The sequence below is a fragment of the Eschrichtius robustus genome, chromosome 2, assembly GCF_028021215.1.
Source record: "Eschrichtius robustus isolate mEscRob2 chromosome 2, mEscRob2.pri, whole genome shotgun sequence".
In the NCBI taxonomy this organism is placed as follows: Eukaryota; Metazoa; Chordata; class Mammalia; order Artiodactyla; family Eschrichtiidae; genus Eschrichtius; species Eschrichtius robustus.
In genome coordinates this window covers 139,030,662-139,048,080 of record NC_090825.1, presented here as the reverse complement: position 1 = coordinate 139,048,080, position 17,419 = coordinate 139,030,662, and the positions used below count along the sequence as shown (strand labels likewise).

The window sequence follows — 17,419 nt, the reverse complement described above, 5'->3', positions numbered from 1 at the left end:
TACCATGAGCATATAATGAGGCTCAAGATCTACTGGAAGGCGAATCTTCTGCCATCTTGGGCCTAATTGGTTCTAACCAGTTTTTGTCGTTTCCTCCAGGGCTCTGTCATTCTTTAGGGATTGTGCCCTGCCCCCTTGCCTCCTGTTTCAGGGTCAGACTGCCTGGTGCAAACCCTGGCTTCACCACTTACTTACCGTGTGACCACTCTATGCCTCAGTTTCCTCATGTATGAAAAGTGGCTGATAATGACACCTCTCATAGAGTCCTAAGGGTTAAATGTGGGAATGAATGCAAAACTTTTACTGTAGGCCTGGCATATGAGTTAATACACAGCATTGTTTTTCCAAGGTTAGTCTTCTTCTGGAGTCTTTGGTTTATAGCTCTTGGTAGTCAACTTCCTGGATTGTCTTCATTCCCTCTCTACCTAAGTGGAGCTGCAGGTCAAGGAGAGCTTCCTGCATCCCCAGTAATCTTCACTCAGAAAGGACCTCCTGTGAACTTCAAACTTGGCTACTTGTTGCAACTGAAACTTATAAATTATGTAATCTGGTTTGTGCCCAGCCTAAAGTTTTGAATTATTTGAGTCAGTGTGGGAAAATGTTGAGGGAAAGGAAAAAGAAGTGATATTCACTCCATGTGATTTTTAAAAAGTATTCTGCATGAATATTCAAGACCTTCACCAGCACCAGTCGCAGCAGAGAAAGGCTGGCCTAACATTTGCTCCCTCAAGTGTAGTCTGTTTTTCTCCAGACAATTTTATGTAAAATATCTACATTATGAAAAAGAAAATTAGAGTGAGATACTAGGAGGGATAGATGGAACCACTGTGTGCTTTGATAATTCTGCATCTGAGTAATTAAGAATACCCTCAGATGCTTCCAGATTCTACTGAGCTCTTTCTCAGGAAACTGCAGAATAATTCATTCCTATTACTCACCACTTTAAGGACAAACCTCCCGTCATGGATGCGCTTTTGCAAAGGAGAACTACTTAATGGCTAGACTAATTGAGAATGTTTACATATCAAATGCAAAGTTTGGGGAGGATTTGGAAAATAAAAATAAATTCAGTGGGGATCAAGGCTGGAGTCCATTTGGCTTTCAGATTGGAACATGCTGCCTTTTAGATTGGAACCTTATTTCTTGGTCTGATCAGAGCATAGTCCAGGCCCTAGGATTGCTTAAAAACTTTTCTTTCAAAACTCTTCCCAGATTCCATTTATCTCAAAACAGAAGAAACAGGCTGATCTGCATTCAGCAACGGACTGCCCCAGAGCCTCTGCAGCGTGAAGATTTGAAATCGACTTTCTCCCTGGAGGATGTTTCTTGGATGCAGGAGGGGAAGAAAAGTCAGCTAAGCCAAGCCATCTTTAAAGATCTTCTCTCGGAAGCAAGGTACAAACTGTGCTCTTTAGACAATACATTTCCAATGTTCTAACCTGTGACCTTCCCTACTTCAAATGAATACCAATGAAAATCAATTCCTCCCTGAGTGAGAAACAGAATTTACTGGGGTTAGGAGGTAGGTGACAAGGGAATTTAGTATATGAAGGGAATAGTAGTTTTTCCAGGGGTTTCTGGATCTGCTAAGCAAGTTTTCTCTAAGGGGAAAAGAGCTTTGAAGAAAGTGGGACGTTTACTTCAATCTTGGAATTCAAGAAAATTGAGGCTTTTCTCACAAAGCGGACATTCAGAGACCTTTGAACATAAATGTACTCCTTCCTCAACAGGCAGAGCACACTCCAGTCTGATCATGTTTATCATGACTTTGACAATCATGATGTTGGGAAAAGCCTGAGCACTGGGTTGGGCAGACCTGGGTTCAAATCCTGCCTCTGTCGCTGTTAGCTCTGTGTTCTAACCTTTATAACCTCACTTTCTTTATCTATAAAATGGAGATAAGAGAGCTCCTCAAGATGGCAGAGTAGAAGGATGTGTGCTCACTCCCTCTTATGAGAGCACCAGAATCACAACTAACTGCTGAACAATCATCAAGAGGAAGACACTGGAACTCACCAAAAAAGATACCCCACATCCAAAGACAAAGGAGAAACCACAATGAGACGGGAGGAGGGGTGCAATCACAATAAAATCAAATCCCATAACTGCTGGGTAGGTGGCTCACAGACTGGTGAACACTTATACCACAGAAGTCCACCCACTGGAGTGATGGTTCTGAGCCCCAGGTCAGGCTTCCCAACCTGGGGGTCAGGCAATGGGAGGAGGAATTCTTAGAGAATCAGACTTTGAAGGCTAGCGGGATTTGATTGCAGGACTCCGACAGGACTGGGGGAACAGAGACTCCACTCTTGGAGGGCACACACAAAGTAGTGTGTGCATCGGGACCCAGGAGAAGGAACAGTGACCCCAGGGAAGAGTGAACCAGACCTACCTGCTGGTGTTGGGGGGGGGTCTCCTGCAGAGGCAGGGGATGGGTGTGGCTCACTGTGAGGGCAAGGACACTGGTAGCAGAAGTTCTGGGAAGTACTCCTTGGCGTGAGCCCTCCCAGAGTCTGCCATTAGCCCCACCAAAGAGCAGGGTAGGCTCCAGTGTTGGGTCACCTCAGGCCAAAAAACCAACAGGGAGGGGACCCAGCCCCATCTATCAGCAGGCAAGCAGATTAAAGTTTTACTGAGCTCTGCCCACCAGAGCAACAGCCAGCTCTACCCACCACCAGTCCCTCCCATCGGGAAATTTGCACAAGCCTCTTAGATAGCCTCATCCACCAGAGGGCAGACAGCAGAAGCAAGAAGAACTACAATCCTGCAGCCTGTGGAACAAAAACCACATTCATAGAAAGATAGACAGGATGAAAAGGCAGAGGGCTATGCACCAGATGAAGGAACAAGATAAAACCCCAGAAAAACAACTAAATGAAGTGGAGATAGGCAAAATTCCAGAAAAACAATTCAGAATAATGATAGTGAAGATGATCCAGGACCTCGGAATAAGAATGGAGGCAAAGATTGAGAAGATGCAAGAAATGTTTAACAAAGACCTAGAAGAATTAAAGAACAAACAAACAGAGATGACCAATACAATAACTGAAATGAAAACTACACTAGAAGGAATCAATAGCAGAATAACTGAGGCAGAAGAACGGATAAGTGACCTGGAAGACAGAATGGTGGAATTCACTGCCACGGAACAGAATAAAGAAAAAAGAATGAAAAGAAATGAAGACAGCCTAAGAGACCTCTGGGACAACATTAAATGCAACAACATTCGCATTATAGGGGTCCCAGAAGGAGAAGAGAGAGAGAAAGGACCAGAGAAAATATTTGAAGAGATTATAGTTGAAAACTTCCCTAACATGGGAAAGGAAATAGCCACCCAAGTCCAGGAAGCACAGAGAGTCCCATACAGGATAGACCCAAGGAGAAACACGCCAAGACACATAGTAATCAAAGTGGCAAAAATTAAAGACAAAGAAAAATTATTGACAGCAGCAAGAGAAAAATGACAAATAACATACAAGGGAACTCCCATAAGGTTAACAGCTGATTTCTCAGCAGAAACTCTACAAGCCAGAAGGGAGTGGCATGATACACTTAAAGTGATGAAAGGGAAAAACCTACAACCAAGATTACTCTACCCAGCAAGGATCTCATTCAGATTTGATGGAGAAATCAAAAGCTTTACAGAGCAGCAAAAGCTAAGAGAATTCAGCACCACCAAACCAGCTCTACAACACATGCTAAAGGAACTTCTCTAAGTGGGAAACACAAGAGAAGAAAAGGACCTACAAAAACAAACCCAAAACGACTAAAAAAATGGTAATAGGAACATACATATCGATAATTACCTTAAACGTGAATGGATTAAATGTTCCAACCAAAAGACACAGGCTTGCTGAATGGATACAAAAACAAGACCAATATATATGCTGTCTACAAGAGACCACTTCTGACCTAGGGACACATACAGACTGAAAGTGAGGGGATGGAAAAAGATATTGCATGCAAATGGAAATCAAAAGAAAGCTGGAGTAGCTATACTCATATCAGATAAAGTAGACTTTAAAATGAAGAATGTTACAAGAGACAAGGAAGGACACTACATAATGATCAAGGGATCAATCCAAGAAGAAGATATAACAATTGTAAATATTTATGCACCCAACATAGGAGCACCTCAATACATAAGGCAACTGCTAACAGCTGTAAAAGAGGAAATCGACAGTGACACAATAATAGTGGAGGACTTTAACACCTCACTTACACCAATAGACAGATCATCCAAACAGAAAATAAATAAGGAAACACAAGCTTTAAATGACACAATAGACCAGATAGATTTAATTGATATTTATAGGACATTCCATCCAAAAACAGCAGATTACACTTTCTTCTCAAGTGCGCATGGAACATTCTCCAGGATACATCACATCTTGGGTCACAAATCAAGCCTCAGTAAATTTAAGAAAGTTCAAATCATATCAAGCATCTTTTCTGACCACAATGCTATGAGATTAGAAATCAATTACGGGAAAAAAACGTTAAAAACACAAACACATGGAGGCTAAACAATACGTTACTAAATAACCAAGAGATCACTGAAGAAATCAAAGAGGAAATCAAAAAATACCTAGAGACAAATGACAATGAAAACACGACGACCCAAAATGTATGGGATGCAGCAAAAGCAGTTCTAAGAGGGAAGTTAATAGCTATACAAGCCTACCTCAAGAAACAAGAAAAATCTCAAATAAACAATCTAACCTTACACCTAAAGAACTAGAGAAAGAAGAACAAACAAAACCCAAAGTTAGCAGAAGGAAAGAAATCATAACGATCAGATCAGAAGTAAATGAAATAGAAACAAAAAACAATAGCAAACATCAGTAAAACTAAAAGCTGGTTCTTTGAGAAGATAAAAAAATTGATAAACCATTAGCCAGACTCATCAAGAAAAAGAGAGAAAGGACTCAAATCATTAAAATCAGAAATGAAAAAGAAGTTACAACACACACTGCAGAAACACAAAGCATCCTAAGAGACTACTACAAGCAACTTTATGCCAATAAAATGGACAACCTGGAAGAAATGGACAAATTCTTAGAAAGGTATAACCTCCCAAGACTGAACCAGGAAGAAATAGAAAATATGAGCAGACCAATCACAAGTAATGAAATTGAAACTGTGATTAAAAATCTTCCAAAAAACAAAAGTCCAGGACCAGATGGCTTCACAGGTGAATTCTATCAAACATTTAGAGAAGAGCTAACACCCATCCTTCTCAAACTCTTCCAAAAAATTGCAGAGGAAGGAACACTCCCAAACTCATTCTATGAGGCCACCATCACCCTGATACCAAAACCAGACACAGATACTACAAAAAAAGGAAATTACAGACCAATATCACTGATGAATATAGATGCAAAAATTCTCAACAAAATACTAGCAAACAGAATCCAACAACACATTAAAAGGACCATACACCATGATCAACTGGGATTTATCCCAGGGATGCAAGGATTCTTCAATATACACAAATCAATCAATGTGATACACCATATTAACAAATTGAAGAAGAAAACCATATGATCATCTCAATAGATGCAGAAAAAGCTTTTGACAAAATTCAACACCCATTTATGTGAAAAACTCTCCAGAAAGCGGGCATAGAGGGAACCTACCTCCACATAGTAAAGGCCATATACAACAAACCCACAGCAAACATCATTCTCAATGGTGAAAAACTGAAAGCATTTCCTCTAAGATCAGGAACAAGACAAAGATGTCCACTCTCGCCACTATTATTCAACATAGTTTTGGAAGTCCTAGCTACGGCAATCAGAGAAGAATAAGAAGTAAAAGGAATCCAAATTGGAAAAGAAGTAAAACTGTCACTGTTTGCAGATGACATGATACTATACGTAGAGAATCCTAAAGATGCCCCCAGAAAACTACTAGAGCTAATCAATGAATTTGGTAAAGTTGCAGGATACAAAATTAATGCACAGAAATCTGTTGAATTTCTATACACTAATGATGAAAAATCTGAAAGAGAAATTAAGGAAATACTCCCATGTACCATTGCAACAAAAAGAATAAAATACCTAGGAATAAACCTACTTAGGGAGACAAAAGACCTGTATGCAGAAAACTGTAAGACACAGATGAAAGAAATTAAAAATGAAAACTATAAGACACTGATGAAAGAAATTAAAAATGATATCAACAGATGGAGAGATATATCATGTTCTTGGATTGGAAGAATCAATATTGTGAAAATGAGTATACTACCCAAAGCAATCTACAGATTCAATGCAATCCCTATCAAATTACCAATGGCATTTTTTACGGAACTAGAACAAAAAATCTTAAAATTTGTATGGAGACACAAAAGACCCCGAATAGCCAAAGCAGTCTTGAGGGAAAAAAACAGAGCTGGAGGAATCAGACTCCCTGACTTCAGACTATACTACAAAGCTACAGTAATCAAGACAATATGGTACTGGCACGAAAACAGAAACATAGATCAATGGAACAAGATAGGAAGCCCCGAGATAAACCCACCCACGTATGGTCAACTAATCTATGACAAAGGAGGCAAGGACATACAATGGAGAAAAGACAATCTCTTCAATAAGTGGTGCTGGGAAAACTGGACAGCTACATGTAAAAGAATGAAATTAGAACACTTCCTAACACCATACACAAAAATAAACTCAAAATGGATTAGAGACCTAAATGTAAGACCGGACACTATTAAACTCTTAGAGGAAAACATAGGAAGAACACTCTTTGACATAAATCACAGCAAGATCTTTTTTGATCCACCTCCTAGAGTAATGGAAATAAAAACAAAAATAAACAAATGGGACTTAATGAAACTTAAAAGCTTTTGCACAGCCAAGGAAACCATAAACAAGATGAAAAGACAACCCTGAAAATGGGAGAAAATATTTGCAAACGAATCAACTGACAAAAGATTAATCTCCAAAATATATAAACAGGTCATGCTGCTCAATATTAAAGAGACAAACAACCCAATCCAAAAATGGGCGGAAGACCTAAATAGTCATTTCTCCAAAGAAGACATACAGATGGCCAAGAAGCACATGAAAAGATGCTCAACATCACTAATTATTAGAGAAATGCAAATCAAAACTACAATGAGGTATCACCTCACACCAGTTAGAATGAGCATCATCAGAAAATCTACAAACAACAAATGCTGGAGAGGGTGTGGAGAAAAGGGAACCCTCTTGCACTGTTGGTGGGAATGTAAATTGAAACAGCCACTATGGAGAACAGTATGGAGGTTCCTTAAAAAACTAAAAATAGAATTACCATATGATCCAGCAATCCCACTACTTGGCATATACCCAGGGAAAACCATAATTCAAAAAGACACATGCACCCGAATGTTCATTGCAGCACTATTTCCAATAGCCAGGTCATGCAAGCACCTTAAATGCCCATCGAAAGATGAATGGATAAAGAAGATGTGGTACATATATACAGTGGTATATTTCTCAGCCATGAAAAGGAACGAAATTGGGTCATTTGTTGAGACGTGGATGGATCTAGAGACTGTCATACAGAGTGAAGTAAGCCAGAAAGAGAAAAACAAATATTGTATATTAACGCATATATGTGGAACCTAGAAAAATGGTACAGATGAACTGGTTTGCAGGGCAGAAATTGAGACACAGATGCAGAGAACAAACGTATGGACACCAAGGAGGGAAAGCGGCGGGGGGTTGGGGTGGTGGTGGGATGAATTGGGCGATTGGGATTGACATGTATACACTGATGTGTATAAAATGGATGACTAATAAGAACCTGCTGTATAAAAAATAAATAAAATTTTTAAAAAAAGAAATGGAGATAATACTTGCAGATGTGTTCTGATGATTAACTGTGATTACTATGTAATGCAGTGAGTGCAGTACTGGCCCTCATTGGGTATCCAATGTATATTTCCATCTCTCTTCTCTCCTCCCTCTCCCCCTCCCCCTCCTCCTTCTCCTTCTCCTTCTTCTCCTCCTCCTCCTTCTCTCTCTCTCCACACAACACACACACACACACACACACACACACACACACTCACTCTGAATTTCCTCTGTGGATTGCTCTCTCCTCCTTTCTCTGTCTCTCATTTGCTCATTCTGTAAGGCTCAGCTCTCATTGCCTTCTTCTTGGTCCTCTTTCTACATATTTGTCTCCTTTTTACTTTTTCTAGTGCTCATAGTTTTGTCCATGACCCTCAGGAATTTATTATTTGATTAATATGGCAAAACCATAATTTTAAAATACTCCACAGCACTGCAAACTTTGAAGGCTACATAGTAAGTTTACAATAAATTTTACTGGTTGATATTATTATTTTTTACCTCAGGTACAAAGTCCCCTGATTTCTTCTTTTCTCTAAGTTGATCTGGAGACATCATTATTAATATTTATAGAGTAAACATACAGTTTGCATATATTAACTCAGTCCTTCATAAGCGCTCCATGAGACAGGTATTGTTATCCTCATTTTGCCAAGGAGCAAACAGAGGGTCGGAGATTTTCAATAACTTGTTCAAATTATATGCCAGTGGGTGGATTGTTAGGATTTGAATTTAGGTCTCTCTGATTCTAAAGCTTAAACTCTCTCTGCCATATTATGTGATTTTTCCATTAAGTTTGTGATGAAAATGTGTTTAGGGTTCTCAGTCATGGCTTTTGAGCATGATTTTCTCTGAATACTCTTCATTACTAAATTAGTTCGTCCTTTGGAACAGACCCAGCCTCTCCTTGGTGGCCCTTCCGATATGATCCTGGGTCCCTGTGAACAGTGGAAGGAGGTGCTTGGATTCCTTTCTTCTGTTCAGAGATTTCAGGTGGCACTCAGTCTCCTGTCCATACCCCTCTTCTTCTCGCTGTGAACATCATTAGACAGCTAGCACCTTTGTTAGAGAGGCAAGAGAGAGCATTATAGATAGAGAGAAGACTATAGGTGTGTGGGTGGAGGCGTTGGTAAATAAGCTGGAAGAATCATCATAGAGTCATGACTAAACTGCATGATATAAGCTTTTCCCTTTTATAACAAGCTTATAGCACTGTAGCAATATATATTAATAATTACTTTTGTCGCAATTGCTCTGTTTTGTTGCTGCAGAGTATGTATAATTCTTAGCTTGACTCACCATTCTCTCTTCTCTCTATCATTTTCTCTCTCATCACTCATCTTTTTGTCCTTTACTTAATCAGGAGCCGTTAATAACAACGCAAGGCAGTATAGAGTTAAATGTAAAACTGAGAGGAGTGGAAAAGGAGACATGAAAGTAAACCCAAAATGTTAGGTGAGACTGTTAGAAAGGGTAACATATGATCTAGCTCTTTAAGGGTGTATAGGATTGAACCGGCCTAAAGGGAATACCTCAGAGTGATATTTAGGTAAATATGATGGGAAAGATAGCTGGTAAGAAGTGGTTTCACCCATCTGGGTAATTTTTAGGTTAAGATATTTCGTGCATGGCTTTGTTTATAGGCTGAAATCCACACTGTGGGTTTTATCTAGGGAGACTTCAGACTTTTTTGAGCCAGGTGTGATCTTGTCACAGACATGGCTGTCAGCCAGTTAACACTTCTTAAGTGTGAATCAGAAAAAAGAGAGGGAATAAGCCTAATACTATAGAGCTGATGGTGTTGGTCGTAGGGGCAGTGGGAGGCCTCAGATTTATCAGTGTTCAGAAGCAGCTTAAGGTCTGTGAGTCAGGAAATCGAGGTACAAATGGGAAAACTGGGATATTAGGGATCAGGATGAAGACCCAGGAACAAGGTTGCTAAATAAAGTGGAAGGAAGGGGCCAAAACTTGATGGTCAGTATTATCAATAGTATACCATAGCAATTAACTGACTCCAAGACGTCTGATAGGATCACGATCAATGCACCAGGAGTAATATTCAGGAAGCCCCTCCAACCTGCCCCTTATTTTGGGCCAAGACTGCTGCTTCACTGGAGAAAGTCTTACTTGGATCCTTTTTTGATCCCAAAGGAAATGCAAATTGCAGGACACTAAGAGACAGGCACTGGTCAGAGGATTTCATTCTCTATTTAATTCCTGTCTGAAGTTGGGATTCTTCAACTTTCTGAAGAACTGATGTAGCTTAAAGAAAATGAACATGGACAAATAAATGGAGATGGATTTCTAGCAATGCTACCAATTTCGTGAAATTTTGACAAAGGCATCTTCTTGGAAAGAGAGACAGAGGTGGAGGAGTGAATTTCTCCTTTTTTTAAAAAAAAATAAATTTATTTATTTATTTTTGGCTGCATTGGGTCTTCATTGCTGCTCACGGGCTTTCTCTAGTTGTGGTGAGTGGGGGCTACTCTTCGCTGTGGTGCGTGGGCTTCTCACTGAGGTGGCTTCTCTTGTTGCGGAGCATGGCTCTAGGCTGGCGGGCTTCAGTAGTTGTGGCTCACGGGCTCTAGAGCGCAGGCTCAGTAGTTGTGGCACTTGGGCTTAGTTGCTCTGTGGCATGCGGGACCTTCCCGGACCAAGGCTTGAACCTGTGTCCCTGACATTGGCAGGCGGATTCTTAAGCACTGTGCCACCAGGGAAGACTGCAAATTTCTCCTTTGTTATTTCCCTTATGGCAGAAATTATGGACCTTGGTGACAACCACTCATGACATTCTTTTTCCTTATTTGGATCACTATTGTTTGTTTGTTTGTTTTTAACATCTTTATTGGAGTATAATTGCTTTACAGTGTTGTGTTAGTTTCTGCTGTATAACAAAGTAAATCAGCTATATGCATATGTATATCCCCGTATTCCCTCCCTCTTGCGTCTCCCTCCCGCCCTCCTTGTCCCACCCCTCTAGGTGATGGCAAAGCACTGAGCTGATCTCCCTGTGCATTGCAGCTGCTTCCCACCAGCTATCTATTTTACATTTGGTAGTGTATGTATGTCAATGCTACTTACTTTACTCTGTATGACAGACTCTAGGTCCATCCACCTCACTACAAATAACTCAATTTCGTTTCTTTTTATGGCTGAGTAATTAATATTCCATTGTATTTATGTGCCACATCTTCTTTATCCATTCATCTGTTGATGGACACTTAGGTTGCTTCCATGTCCTGGCTATTGTAAATAGTGCTGCAATGAACACTGGGGTACATGACTCTTTTTGAATTATGGTTTTCTCAGGGTATATGCCCAGTAGTGGGATTGCTGGGTCATATGGTAGTTCTATTTTTAGTTTTTTGAGGAACCTCCATACTGACTTCCATAGTGGCTGTAGCAATTTACATTCCCACCAGCAGTGCAAGAGGGTTCCCTTTTCTCCACACCCTCTCCAGCATTTGTTGTTTGTAGATTTTTTGACGATGGCTATTCTGACTGGTGTGAGGTGATACCTCATTGAAGTTTTGATTTGCATTTCTCTAATGATTAGTGATGTTGAGCATCCTTTCATGTGTTTGTTGGCAATCTGTATACCTTCTTTGGAGAAAAGTCTATTTAGGTCTACTGCCCTTTTTTTTTTTAATTTATTTTTTTATACAGCAGGTTCTTATTAGTCATCAATTTTATACACATCAGTGTATACACGTCAATCCCAATTGCGCAATTCATCACACCACCACACCCACCACCCTTCCGCTTTACCCTCTTGGTGTCCATACGTTTGTTCGCTACATCTGTGTCTCAATTTCTGCCCTGCAAACCTGTTCATCTGTACCATTTTTCTAGGTTCCACATATATGCGTTAATATACGATATTTGTTTCTCTCTTTCTGACTTACTTCACTCTGTATGACAGTCTCTAGATCCATCCATGTCTCTACAAATGACCCAATTTTTATTCCGTTTTATGGCTGAGTAATATTCCATTGTATATATGTACCACAACTTCTTTATCCATTCATCTGTCGATGGGCATTTAGGTTGCTTGCATGACCTGGCTATTGGAAATAGTGCTGCAATGAACATTGGAGTGCATGTGTCTTTTTGAATTATGGTTTTCCCTGGGTATATGCCCAGTAGTGGGATTCCTGGGTCATATGGTAATTCTATTTTTAGTTTTTTAAGGAACCTCCATACTGTTCTCCATAGTGGCTGTATCAATTTACATTCCCACCAACAGTACAAGAGGGTTCCCTTTTCTCCACACCCTTTCCAGCATTTGTTGTTTGTAGATTTTCTGATGATGCCCATTCTAACTGGTGTGAGGTGATACCTCATTGTAGTTTTGATTTGCGTTTCTCTAATAATTAGTGATGCTGAGCAGCTTTTCATGTGCTTCTTGGCCATCTGTATGTCTTCTTTGGAGCAATGTGTATTTAGGTCTTCTGCCCATTTTTGGATTGGGTTGTTTGTTTCTTTAATATTGAGCAGCATGACCTGTTTATATATTTTGGAGATAAATCCTTTGTCCATTGATTCGTTTGCAAATATTTTCTCCCATTTTCAGGGTTGTCTTTTTATCTTGTTTATGGTTTCCTTTGCTGTGCAAAAGCTTTGAAGTTTCATTAGGTCCCATTTGTTTATTGTTGTTTTTATTTCCATTACTCTAGGAGGTGGATCAAAAAAGATCTTGCTGTGATTTATGTCAAAGAGTGTTCTTCCTATGTTTTCCTCTAAGAGTTTAATAGTGTCCGGTCTTGCATTTAGGTCTCTAATCCATTTTGAGTTTATTTTTGTGTATGGTGTTAGGAAGTGTTCTAATTTCATTCTTTTACATGTAGCTGTCCAGTTTTCCCAGCACCACTTATTGAAGAGACTGTCTTTTCTCCATTATATATCCTTGCCTCCTTTTTCATAGATTAGTTGACCATAGGTGGGTGGGTTTATCTCAGGGCTTTCTATCTTGTTCCATTGATCTATGTTTCTGTTTTCGTGCCAGTACCATATTGTCTTGATTACTGTAGCTTTGTAGTATAGTCTGAAGTCAGGGAGTCTGATTCCTCCAGCTCTGTTTTTTTCCCTCAAGACTGCTTTGGCTATTCGGGGTCTTTTGTGTCTCCATACAAATTTTAAGATTTTTTGTTCTAGTTCCGTAAAAAATGCCATTGGTAATTTGATAGGGATTGCATTGAATCTGTAGATTGCTTTGGGTAGTATAGTCATTTTCACAATATTGATTCTTCCAATCCAAGAACATGGTATATCTCTCCATCTGTTGGTATCATCTTTAATTTCTTTCATCAGTGTCTTACAGTTTTCTGCATACAGGTCTTTTGTCTCCCTAGGTAGGTTTATTCCTGGGTATTTTATTCTTTTTGTTGCAATGGTAAATGGGAGTGTTTCCTTAATTTCTCTTTCAGATTTTTCATCATTAGTGTATAGGAATGCAAGAGATTTCTGTGCATTAATTTTGTATCCTGCAACTTTACCATATTCATTAATTAGCTCTAGTAGTTTTCTGGTAGCATCTTTAGGATTCTCTACGTATAGTATCATGTCATCTGCAAACAGTGACAGTTTTACTTCTTGTTTTCCAATTTGGATTCCTTTTATTTCTTATTCTTCTCTGATTGCCGTGGCTAGGACTTCCAAAACTATGTTGAATAATAGTGGCAAGAGTGGACATCCTTGTCTTGTTCCTGATCTTAGAGGAAATGCTTTCAGTTTTTCACCATTGAGAATGATGTTTGCTGTGGGTTTGTTGTATATGGCCTTTATTATATTCAGGTAGGTTCCCTCTATGCCCACTTTCTGGAGAGTTTTTCACATAAATGGGTGTTGAATTTTGTCAAAAGCTTTTTATGCATCTATTGAGATGATCATATGGTTTTTATTCTTCAATTTGTTAATATGGTGTATCACATTGATTGATTTGCATATATTGAAGAATCCTTGTATCCCTGGGATAAATCCCACTTGATCATGGTGTATGGTCCTTTTAATGTGTTGCTGTATTCTGTTTGCTAGTATTTTGTTGAGGATTTAAAAATCTATGTTCTTCAGTGATATTGGCCTGTAGTTTTCTTTCTTTGTGACATCTTTGTCTGGTTGTGGTATCAGGGTGATGGTGGCCTCATAGAAGGTGTTTGGGAGTGTTCCTCCCTCTGCTATATTTTGGAAGAGTTTGAGAGGGCTAGGTGTTAGCTCTTCTTTAAAAGTTTGATAGAATTCCCCTGTGATGCCCTCTGGTCCTGGGCTTTTGTTTGTTGGAATTTTTTTTTTTTTTTTAAAGATTTATTTATTTATTTATTTATTGATTGTTATGTTGGGTCTTCGTTTCTGTGCTAGGGCTTTCTCTAGTTGCGGCAAGTGGGGGCCACTCTTCATCGCGGTGCGTGGGCCTCTCACCATCGTGGCCTCTCTTGTTGCGGAGCACAGGCTCCAGACACGCAGGCTCAGTAGTTGTGGCTCACGGACCTAGTTGCTCCGCGGCATGTGGGATCTTCCCAGACCAGGGCTCGAACCCGTGTCCCCTGCATTGGCAGGCAGATTCTCAACCACTGCGCCACCAGGGAAGCCCTGTTGGAATATTTTTAATCACAGTCTCAATTTCAGTGCTTGTGATTGGTCTGTTTATATTTTCTATTTCTTCCTGGTTCAGTCTTGGAAGGTTGTGCTTTTCTAAGATTTTGTCCAATTCTTCCAGGTTGTCCATTCCATTGGCATATATTTGCTTGTAATAATCTCTCATGACTCTTTGTATTTCTGCAGTGTCAATTGTTACTTCTCCTTCTGCATTTCTAATTCTATTGAGTTGAGAGTTCTCCCTTTTTCTCTTAATGAGTCTGGCTAATGGTTTATCAATTTTTTTTATCTTCTCAAAGAACCAGCTTTTAGTTTTATTGATCTTTGCTATTGTTTTCTTTGTTTCTATTTCATTTATTTCTGCTCTGATCTTTATGATTTCTTTCCTTCTGCTAACTTTGGGGTTTTTTTGTTCTTCTTTCTGTAATTGCTTTAGGTGTAAGGTTATGTTTGTTTATTCGAGATGTTTCTTGTTACTTCAGGTAGGGTTGCATTGCTATAAACTTCCCTCTTAGAACTGCTTTTGCTGCCTCACATAGGTTTTGGGTAGTTGTGTTTTCATTGTCATTTTTTCTAGTTATTTTTTGATTTCCTCTTTGATTTGTTCAGTGATTTCTTAGCTATTATGTAGTGTATTGTTTACCCTCCATGTGTTTGTATTTTTTACAGATATTTTCCTGTAATTGATATCTAGTCTCATAGCAATGTGGTTGCAAAAGATACTTGATACAATTTCAATTTTCTTAAATTTACCAAGACTTGATATGTGACCCACGATATGGTCTATCCTGGAGAATGTTTCATGAGCACTTGAGAAGAAAGTGTATTCTGTTGTTTTTGGATGGAATGTCCTTTAAATATCAATTGAGTCCATCTTGTTTAATGTGTAATTTAAAGCTTGTGTTTCCTTATTTATTTTTATTTTGGATGATCTGTCCATTGGTGAAAGTGGGGTGTTAACGTCCCCTACTATGATTGTGTTACTGTCGATTTCCCCTTTCATGGCTGTTAGTATTTGCCTTATGTATTGAGGTGCTCGATGTTGGGTGCATATTTACAATTGTTATATCTTCTTCTTGGATCGATCCTTTGATCATTATGTAGGGTCCTTCTTTGTCTGTTGTAATAGTCTTTATTTTAAAGTCTATTTTGTCTGATATGAGAATTGCTACTCCAGCTTTCTTTTTATTTCCATTTGCATGGAATATCTTTTTGCATCCTGTCACTTTCAGTCTGTATGTGTCCCTAGGTCTGAAGTGGGCTTCTTGTAGACAGCATATATATTGGTCTTGTTTTTGTATCCATTCAGCTAGTCTATGTCTTTTGGTTGGAGCATTTAATCCATTTACATTTAAGGTAATTATCAATATGTATGTTCCTATTAGCATTTTGTTAATTGTTTTGGGTTTTTTATTGTAGGTCTTTTCCTTCTCTTGTGTTTCCTGCCTAGAGAAGTTCCTTTAGCATTTGTTGAAAAGCTGGTTTGGTGGTGCTGAATTCTCTTAGCTTTTGCTTGTCTGTAAAGGTTTTTTTTTTTTAAACTTTGGGTTTTTATTTTTATTTATTTATTTATATATTTATGGCTGTGTTGGGTCTTCGTTTCTGTGTGAGGGCTCTCTCCATTTGCGGCAAGTGGGGGCCCCTCTTCATTGCGGCGCGCGGGCCTCTCATTATCACGACCTCTCTTGTTGCGGAGCACAGGCTACAGACGCTCAGGCTCAGCAATTGTGGCTCATGGGCCCAGTTGCTCCACGGCACGTGGGATCCTCCCAGACCAGGGCTCGAACCTGTGTCCCCTGCATTGGCAGGCAGACTCTCAACCACTGCCTCACCAGGGAAGCCCCTGTAAAGGTTTTAATTTCTCTGTCGAATCTGAATGAGATCCTTGCTGGGTAGAGTAATCTTGGGTGTAGTTTTTTCCCTTTCATCACTTTAAATATGTCTTGCCACTCCCTTCTGGCTTGCAGAGTTTCCGCTGTAAAATCAGCTGTTAACCTTATGTGGATTCCCTTGTATGTTATTTGTTGTTTTTCCCTTACTGCTTTAAATATTTTTTGTTTGTATTTAATTTTTGATAGTTTGATTAATATGTGTGTTGGCATGTTTCTCCTTGGATTTATCCTGTATGGGACTCTGTGTGCTTCCTGGAGTTGTTTAACTATTTCCTTTCCCATGTTAGGGAAGTTTTCATCTATAATCCCTTCGAATATTTTCTCAATCTCTTTCTTTTTGTCTTCTTCTTCTTGGACCCCTATAATTCGAATGTTGGTGCGTTTAATGTTGTCCCAGAGGTCTCTGAGACTGTCCTCAATTCTTTTCATTCTTTTTTCTTTATTCTGCTCTGCAGCAGTTATTTCCACTATTTTATCTTCCAGGTCACTTATCCGTTCTTCTGCCTCAGTTATTCTGCTATTGATTCCTTCAAGAGAATTTTTAATTTCATTTATTGTGTTGTTCATCATTGTTTGTTTGCTCTTTAGTTCTTTTAGGTCCTTGTTAAACGTTTTGTTGTATTTTCTCCATTCTGTTTCTGAGATTTTGGATCATCTTTACTATCATTACTCTGAATTCTTTTTCTGGTAGGTTGCCTAATTCATCTTCATTCATTTGGTCTTGTAGCTTTCTACCTTGCTCCTTCATATGTAACAAATATTTTTGTCGTTTAATTTTTTTTGTTTTTTGATGGGTGGTGCTGTGTTCCTGTCTTACTGGTTGTTTGGCCTGAGACGTCGGGCACTGGAGTTTTCAGGCAGTTGGATAGAGCTATGTCTTGGTGCTGAGATGAGGACCTCCAGGAGGCCTCACTCCAATTGATAGTCCCTGGGGTCTGAGGTTCTCTGTTAACCCAGCAGTTTGGACTCAGATCTCCCACCACAGGAGCTCAGGCCCGACCTCTGGCCTAGGAACCAAGATCCTGCAAGCTTCGTGGTGCGGTAAAGAAAAAAAAAAAAAGGAAAAAGAAGAAAGAAAGAAAAAAAGGAGAA

General features: G+C 39.3%; 1 long non-coding RNA gene across 1 annotated transcript in view; it reads left to right on the top strand.

Moving 5' to 3' along the window:
• The window catches only part of LOC137758573 (uncharacterized), a 334,245-nt gene that overhangs the window by 88,405 nt on the left and 228,421 nt on the right, over positions 1 to 17,419 (top strand). The window contains exon 3 of the long non-coding RNA XR_011073020.1: positions 1,213 to 1,395. This is a non-coding gene — a long non-coding RNA (uncharacterized lncRNA). The remainder of the gene's footprint in view (positions 1 to 1,212; positions 1,396 to 17,419) is intronic.